The sequence below is a fragment of the Lagopus leucura genome, unplaced genomic scaffold, assembly GCF_019238085.1.
Source record: "Lagopus leucura isolate 7727_CA_CO unplaced genomic scaffold, USGS_WTPT01 Super-Scaffold_100008, whole genome shotgun sequence".
Lineage (NCBI taxonomy): Eukaryota > Metazoa > Chordata > Aves > Galliformes > Phasianidae > Lagopus > Lagopus leucura.
Window position 1 is genome coordinate 20,816,398 of NW_024962265.1, and position 7,225 is coordinate 20,823,622.

Sequence of the window (7,225 nt, forward strand, 5' to 3'; positions counted from 1 at the left end):
CAGCACTGCTCACCTCATCAGCACTGCTCACCTCATCAGCACTGCTCACCACTGCCCTTACTGCTCTGCCTTCAAATCCCACCGGAGCGTACAGTGCCACCTCTACTAAGCTGGGCTATAAACGTGTTCCTCCAAAACTCTGGCATCTGCCAGGATTGCGCAAAAATAGTCACACTGCTTGTTCATTATAAAGCTCTAATATGTATTTGATGACAACATTTTTTCTGCAATGTCCATTGGTGCTTTAATAGCCTTAATAATAGCACATAGTAACGGCATTACTACTTGCTTGTGTAACACTCACCTTCAGTACACTAAGCCAGCAATAACTAATGAATGCACATTTCAGGAAATTCATCCACCTAGGTATTACTTCTCAGAGTAGGGTTTTAACGTCAGGAAGAAGAAATGTGAGTTCAGGGTAGGTAAGAAAGAGAAATTTGATGCTCTTTTGCAGTTATATACAGCTTCCAGATTGTGCTGATGCAGAAAGCAGCTTAAAAATATATAGTTCCACCTGGGCTATTCCTGCTGCTCCAGACTCAGCCAACAACAGAAGACTCACTGCACAATCCAAGCTGCCAAGAGGTTGGAATCCAAGATACGGAGATACCAGAGTGATATCTCTTAAATGGTCTTTTCTATCCATCCTGCAAATGTCTGTAAAAGTGATTAGCAAGAACAGATGAACAATATTACTGTGTCACTATAGTACTTTTGGAATGTCTAATGAAAGCAGCTTGCCAGCAGCCTCATATATTCAAGCACTAGGAAGAAGTTGGAAACCAGGCCTAAGATTATTTTAAGTCCTATGTTTTACCTTCAGTCTTCTGCTTTACTCAAAATACATAGGCCTAATCAATCAAGTTGGCAAGATAAAACTGTAGGACAACAGACAGCAAAAAGAAGATGAACGCCAAATTCTACATCTTCCTACTGAGGTTAGCCCTGACCCTTGTACAGATGCTATCAGCAACAACGCTACTACTGCTCAGAAGATAGCCATCAGCATGTCTGATAGGAGCTCATATTCCAGTAATCCTTGATTCAGGTTCAGCATTAGTTTTCTGTCTACTTGAACCATAGAACATTCAGCCTGGCCTTGGACACCTCCAGGGACAGGGCATCTACTGTATCTCTGGGCATGATGTTCCAGTGCCTCATCACCATCTAAGCGAAAAATTTCTTCCTAACATCTAACTGAAATCTCCTCTCCTTTAGTTTAAAGCCATTCTCCCTTGTTCTATCACTATTAAACCATGTAAAAAGTTGGTTGCCCTCCTGCCTACACGCTCCCTTCAAGTACCGTGAGACTGTAACAAGGTCTCCCTGGAGCTTTCTCCAAGCTGAACAAGACCAACTCCCTCAACCTTTCTTCATAGGAGAGGTGCTCCAGCCCTCTGATCATCTTCATAGCTCTCCTCTGGACCCCCTCCAACAGCTCCATATCTTTATTATGCTGGGATCCCTAGCCTGTACCTCTGGTGGGGTCTCAGGAGGGCAGAGCAGAGGGAGATAATCATCTCTCTCTTCCTTCTGGTGACCCTTTTTTTCATGCAGCCCAGCATACTGTTGGCTTTCTGGGCTTAAGAGCATACTGTTGGCTCATGTCTAGCTTTTCACCCACCAGGACCCCCAAGTCCATTTCCACAGGGCTGTTCTCAAGGAGTTGTTCTCGCAGTCTGTATACATATCTGGCATTCCCCCAACCTGAGTACAACACCTTGCACTGGACCTCATTGAGAACATTGTTAGGTTCTCATGAGCCCATATTTCAAGCCTCTCCAGCTCTCTCTGGATGGCGTCCCTTCCTTCTATTGTGTCAACTGTACCACTCAGCTTGGTGCCAAACTTGCTGAGGGTATTTGCTACATGCTTGGTCCACACATTGAGCATCAATGCCAGTACATCCTACGTAGATCATCTTTCACTGTCACCACGCTTCTTCTTGTTTAGAAGTCTGGTTTAAGTTAGAGGGCTAGCGTTAGTTTTAGGCATTCCGTTGAGATCTACCTCAACTTACAGCAACTCCAGTCATCCTGGCCTCTTTGACTCTATATTGATTGTTAATCCTTTGTCCTTCCCTACTCATCTGCTGAGAGAAATGATCCCAGCACATAAATTTCATATGGCTATATTTATTTTTCCCCTTTTCATGTTTTTGCCCTGGTTCCTTCTCCCCTGTCCCAGAGTGTGTGTTGAGGCCACAGCAGGTGCTTTCAGCAGAAACTGTAACCATTGCCTTGGCAGCCACTAAAACCATTGAGGCGATTTTCTTGGCAAAATTTCCTCTGTAAAAGCCAAGGATTGAACTGGCAGCCAAATATTATTTTTCACATACCAATTGAAAGTTTTTCCTCTTGACTGGCAATTAGCCTGTTCTGAAACAGTAACGGTCAAATTCCTAGCTAGTGTAAATCAAAGAAGTCCCACTGAAGTCTCTGATTTATTTTCCAGATGGTTTAAAAATTCAGCAGGAGCTTTAAAATGCCAATGTTATACATCAAATATCTGGCTAAAACTCATAAATACAGTATAACTTCTATAATGCTGTTTGACACTAAGTGTTAAATATCTAAGGTGTGGGGGGCAGAATGGCGAGGCCGGACTCTTTTCAGTGGTGAGTGGAGACAGGACAAGGGGGAACGGCTGGAAACTGCAGCACAGGAAGTTCTGCACAAATGTGCGCAAGAACTTCTTTACAGTGAGGTGACGGAGCACTGGAACAGGCTGCCCAGGGAGGTGGTGGAGTCTCCTTCTCTGGAGATGTTCAAGACCTGCCTGGATGCCTACCTGTGCGACCTGCTGTAGGGAACCTGCTTTGGCAGGGGGGTTGGACTCGATGATCTCTGGAGGTCCCTTCCAACCCCTACAATTCTGTGATTCTGTGATTCTGTGATTCTGTGACCTGACAAATACAAGTGCTAAAGGGAGGACATTCTGATTTTTTTCAAAAAAATTATAAAAGAAAAAGAAAAAGAGAAAAAGAGGAAAAAAAAGAGAAAGAAAAAGAGAAAGAAAAAGAGGGAGATCTGATCAACATAAGTTTTGAAGATAAGAGTCAAAACGTGGAACCAAATTTTACATTTCGAGCCTTTTCTATCTTTTGTAGAAGTATGTTAGTTACCATAATGAATCAAATTTCAGTTTCAAGAGTCCTGTACTTTTCTTACGTGAAAGTTTGACACTGCTGTCGTGGTGACTGGAAGGATTTTGCCAGCTTTTAGTGGGAGTGGACTGCATCCATTGTGAAGCTCAGTTCCCCAGCAGGTGCAGATATTGTGTATGTGCAAGCTGCATGATACATTTCTACTCCATTTCCCTTCTTAAAACATTCAGCACGTTGCCATCCCAGACAAGAATTTGGGTGGTGAATGAAGGCAAGGGAAGCTCCATATTCTGCATTTTCTCTGGTAGCAGACAAAGACATTATCTTATGAAATAAATGATCATTACATGCAATTATTTCATAACTTCCAAGAAATCTAATGTCAGACTTACCTCTGAAGTCTACTTGCTTTAGGAAACATGTAATAATAATAATAGTGTAATAGTAAAAACATGTAAATCATGTAATTCTGACTACAGTTTTTCATGTTTCCTTAGTTGCCTAACTAAGCAGAAGTGGTTCAGGGCTGTACTTCAGAGTACGCATCCCATTTCTGAACGTTAGTACAGCCATACTAATTTTCTACCTGCTCCACCTTGTTGTGGAAGTGAGTCACTGCTACCAAAGTCTATATCAGATCAAGATAAGAACATGATCTATGCGATTTGAAGAGATAATTTTTCATCTTACCAGCCAGAACCTTTCATAGGACTCATGTGGAACTCATGAGAGATGTCCCGCCCTTGCGGTGGGGACACACCACACCAAGTGGGGCGGTGGACAACATGATTGTTAGAGTTACCTTCCAACCTCAACCACTTTGTGATGCTGTGAGGGCATGAGCAGGCTGTGAATGGCACTTGGCTTTGATAAAAGAAAACATGAGTGACATGTTTTCTTTTATCTTCCACTTATTTGAAATACAACAAAAACCTTTTTTTTTTTTTTAACTATTTTTTAAATCCTGTCTTCTAAACTAAAGACTTTTCCTTCATCACTGAGCAGCCATTCTTCCTCTCACTCCCTGGGGATAAACAATCACGTGTCCTATTTCTCTTCACACAGACTGTTCTGACAGTTATAGCAACAACTAGGAAAGTCTTCACCTTCCATACTGCGATCATTTCCATGGCCTACGCCTGAAGATCTGGAAAAAGGTTAGGCTTTTATTTGCTGGATAGCTCTGTAAGACTTACCTCAGATTGCCCATGCAGTAGGAAAATACAGAACAGCTCCAGTCCTAAACAAATCTAAAGAGAACTGATGCTCAAGCCTTCAGCAGCCACATGCACAGAGGGTTAAAGAAAGAGCTACGTTTTCCACAGTCACACTGAAAGTGCAACTGCTGCCAGTCCTGTCAGATTTCACTGTAATTTTGTCTATCTGCCGAGAGAAAATTCATAAAAAAAACCCATAGATTTCAGGAAGAATTAATAAGTTTCGTGTTTTTAAGATCTGCTATTTATCCAAAGTCCTAGCAGAACTTAGGTTCAATCAAATCATTAACACATGGATTTTTGATATCCTTGGAATAGCAGAGCCTTGACTTTCTGTCCAAGAGGCTTAACTTAACAACAGAACTTGTTTTTGTTGTTTAGGATGAAGGATCAGAAAAATGGTGTTTTGATGAGATGGTTGTGGAGCACCTAGTCCGAAGGAAAGAACTTGAATCTCAATCTTCTGACATGTGTTAATAAGTGATTACCAGCTGGTTCATATTATATTTTTCCTTTCGCACCCTCTCGAAACAGCCACAGAAATTCTCAAAAATCAGAACAGAAGTCTATGATAATAGTTAATAAGTCACTTCAAAACACTGAGGAATTCACATATAGCTGAGACTTTGTTTTATGCAGGGAGACTGTATTGTGTACTATGTGAAAACTCATCAGAGAAAGCAATCCCATTGATTAAGTTCACATAGCAAAGGAAGGCCACAGTACTTCTGAATCTGCTACAGCTTTGAATCCTTTTTCTTTTTTTTAAATTATTATTATAACTGGGCCTGTTTTAGAGTGGGAACTCAATAGAGAATTCAGCTTCTAAGGAAATGGCAGGTTGGGGCAAAAGGTGAGCTAGGATTAAAATGTAACTCCGTAGTTTTCTTAAAATGATATTATTTAGATTATTATTATTATTATTATTTCCAGCAGTCAAGAACAAAGTGGAAGTATATGCTGAAAGATAAAGCATGTCTGTAGTTTGCTTCCCTTATTCTCAAGAAAGTAACTGTGGTGATTAAATTATTCAATATAATCATAAAATAATCTGTCATAAATGAAAGTACTGAGGCTCAGGTAGGTAGGTAAGCTTTAATCCTCTCTACATTAAAGTAATAATAGAAACATCTAACTGATTAAATGTTTTAGGAATTCTATTCCCATCAGTTTCAATACAAAATACAATTAAAAATGAATGTGTATTGCAATCTGTACAGTGCTTAAAATGTTGTATTTAATCATTCTATTGCTGTAACTGTAACTATCATTTCTGGGAGCAAAGAACCTGAATTATGCCAGGGCAAATCTATTTTGCACTTGACTTTCAATTTGATATGCAGCAAGGCCCCAGCCTGGGATTCAGATCAACATCCAGGCATCTGGAACAGGTTGAAAGATTAAAAAAAAAATCCCTATCTGTAAGATCAAGCAGCATAAATGGGCAAGAAGGTGCAGCATTACCCTTCAGCTGCCTCCAGGCTAATAGGAGGAAAATAGCTTAGTACTGAATAAATTAGTGTGGTTGGCATAATGGCTGTCTACACCACATCAAAATTTCTGATTAAATTTGAAACATTAACTTAAACTTGATGTTGTTTGGATCTTTTCCTTCAGATCAGAATTTCAGATGTAATTTGAAATACCTACTTAACCTTGCTGTTACTTGAATCTGTTCCTCATAACTGGCTACACATGCAGATGGGGTTTGCCTGATTGGATCTAGATGAAGGAACAAGATCATGAATTTTACAGCCTCTTCACCGTATGACTGTAATCAGGTGCCAGCTTCAAACATCTGTTCTTTTCCAAGACAACACCAAATGGGAGCAAAAAGAGAAGATATCTTTATTGGCATAAAGCCGGCGGGAAATGTGGTACAGTTTTTAATACTAGACATTACTACAAATGGAGCTTCCAAATTACCTGAAATTCAGAATCAGCACCAGATTTCCCATTTCACAGTGATGCATGGAACAGCCTAGGAGGGTCATCAGCAGCTGATAATGTCAAAGCAGTACGTCCTGTTCTCATTCACAATTACATAATCATTTCAATGAAGGCAGTTGCCTCTGCTAAAAGATAAGATGTACTGAAAATTGTGCACTGTTTCAATTGTTAGTGAGACACATGCAGATTTTAGCTGACTGTTACATGGTTGTTAATCTTTTGGTTAGTTGAAAGAACATGTTATTCTCTTACCTTATACCAACAAATACTTAAATGTAAAGTCACAGAGAGTATTTTCTAGTTATCTTAAATACTTAGTCTACCAAAATCTTTAACAAGTTAGATAATTAAGAAGTTATTTTAGATGCTTCTTAGATATTTTTTGCATTTAGCTATGTCTACAGGGACATATTTAAAATTTGTTTTTTTTTTGTAATTATCATCTATTTAATTTACTATATAGACATTTCAACATGGAAGAGGCACCCATCAAAGTCTCAAGATTCTTGCAGTGTAATTCTCTGGTAGACACCCAGCTCAGTGTGAGGCTATAGCCTCGAACCAAAGGAAGTTTAATGTTGACTTCATATAGCTTTGGCTCCGACTATCGGCTTTCCTCTGATTTTAATTCTTTATATTAACATTTTATAATTCTTTATATTTTCATGTGCTACTACTAAGAGATTTTTAACATCAGAAAACATGAAAGAATTACAAATCGTACTGTAATAAGGGAAAGCATATTTGTTATACTTAAAAGCATCCATTCTCGTGAATATACAGAGATTAGTAAATTTTGTCACTATTATTTAATGAGTAAAATAACATAAATTGATCTCTAATTATCTCCAGAGAAAAAGCCTACAGCTAGAATAGTTTGAGTTTTGTTACCAGGATATGTTCTACATATCATGCATAATAGTTTTAACTAGGCAGCTGATGAGAACCA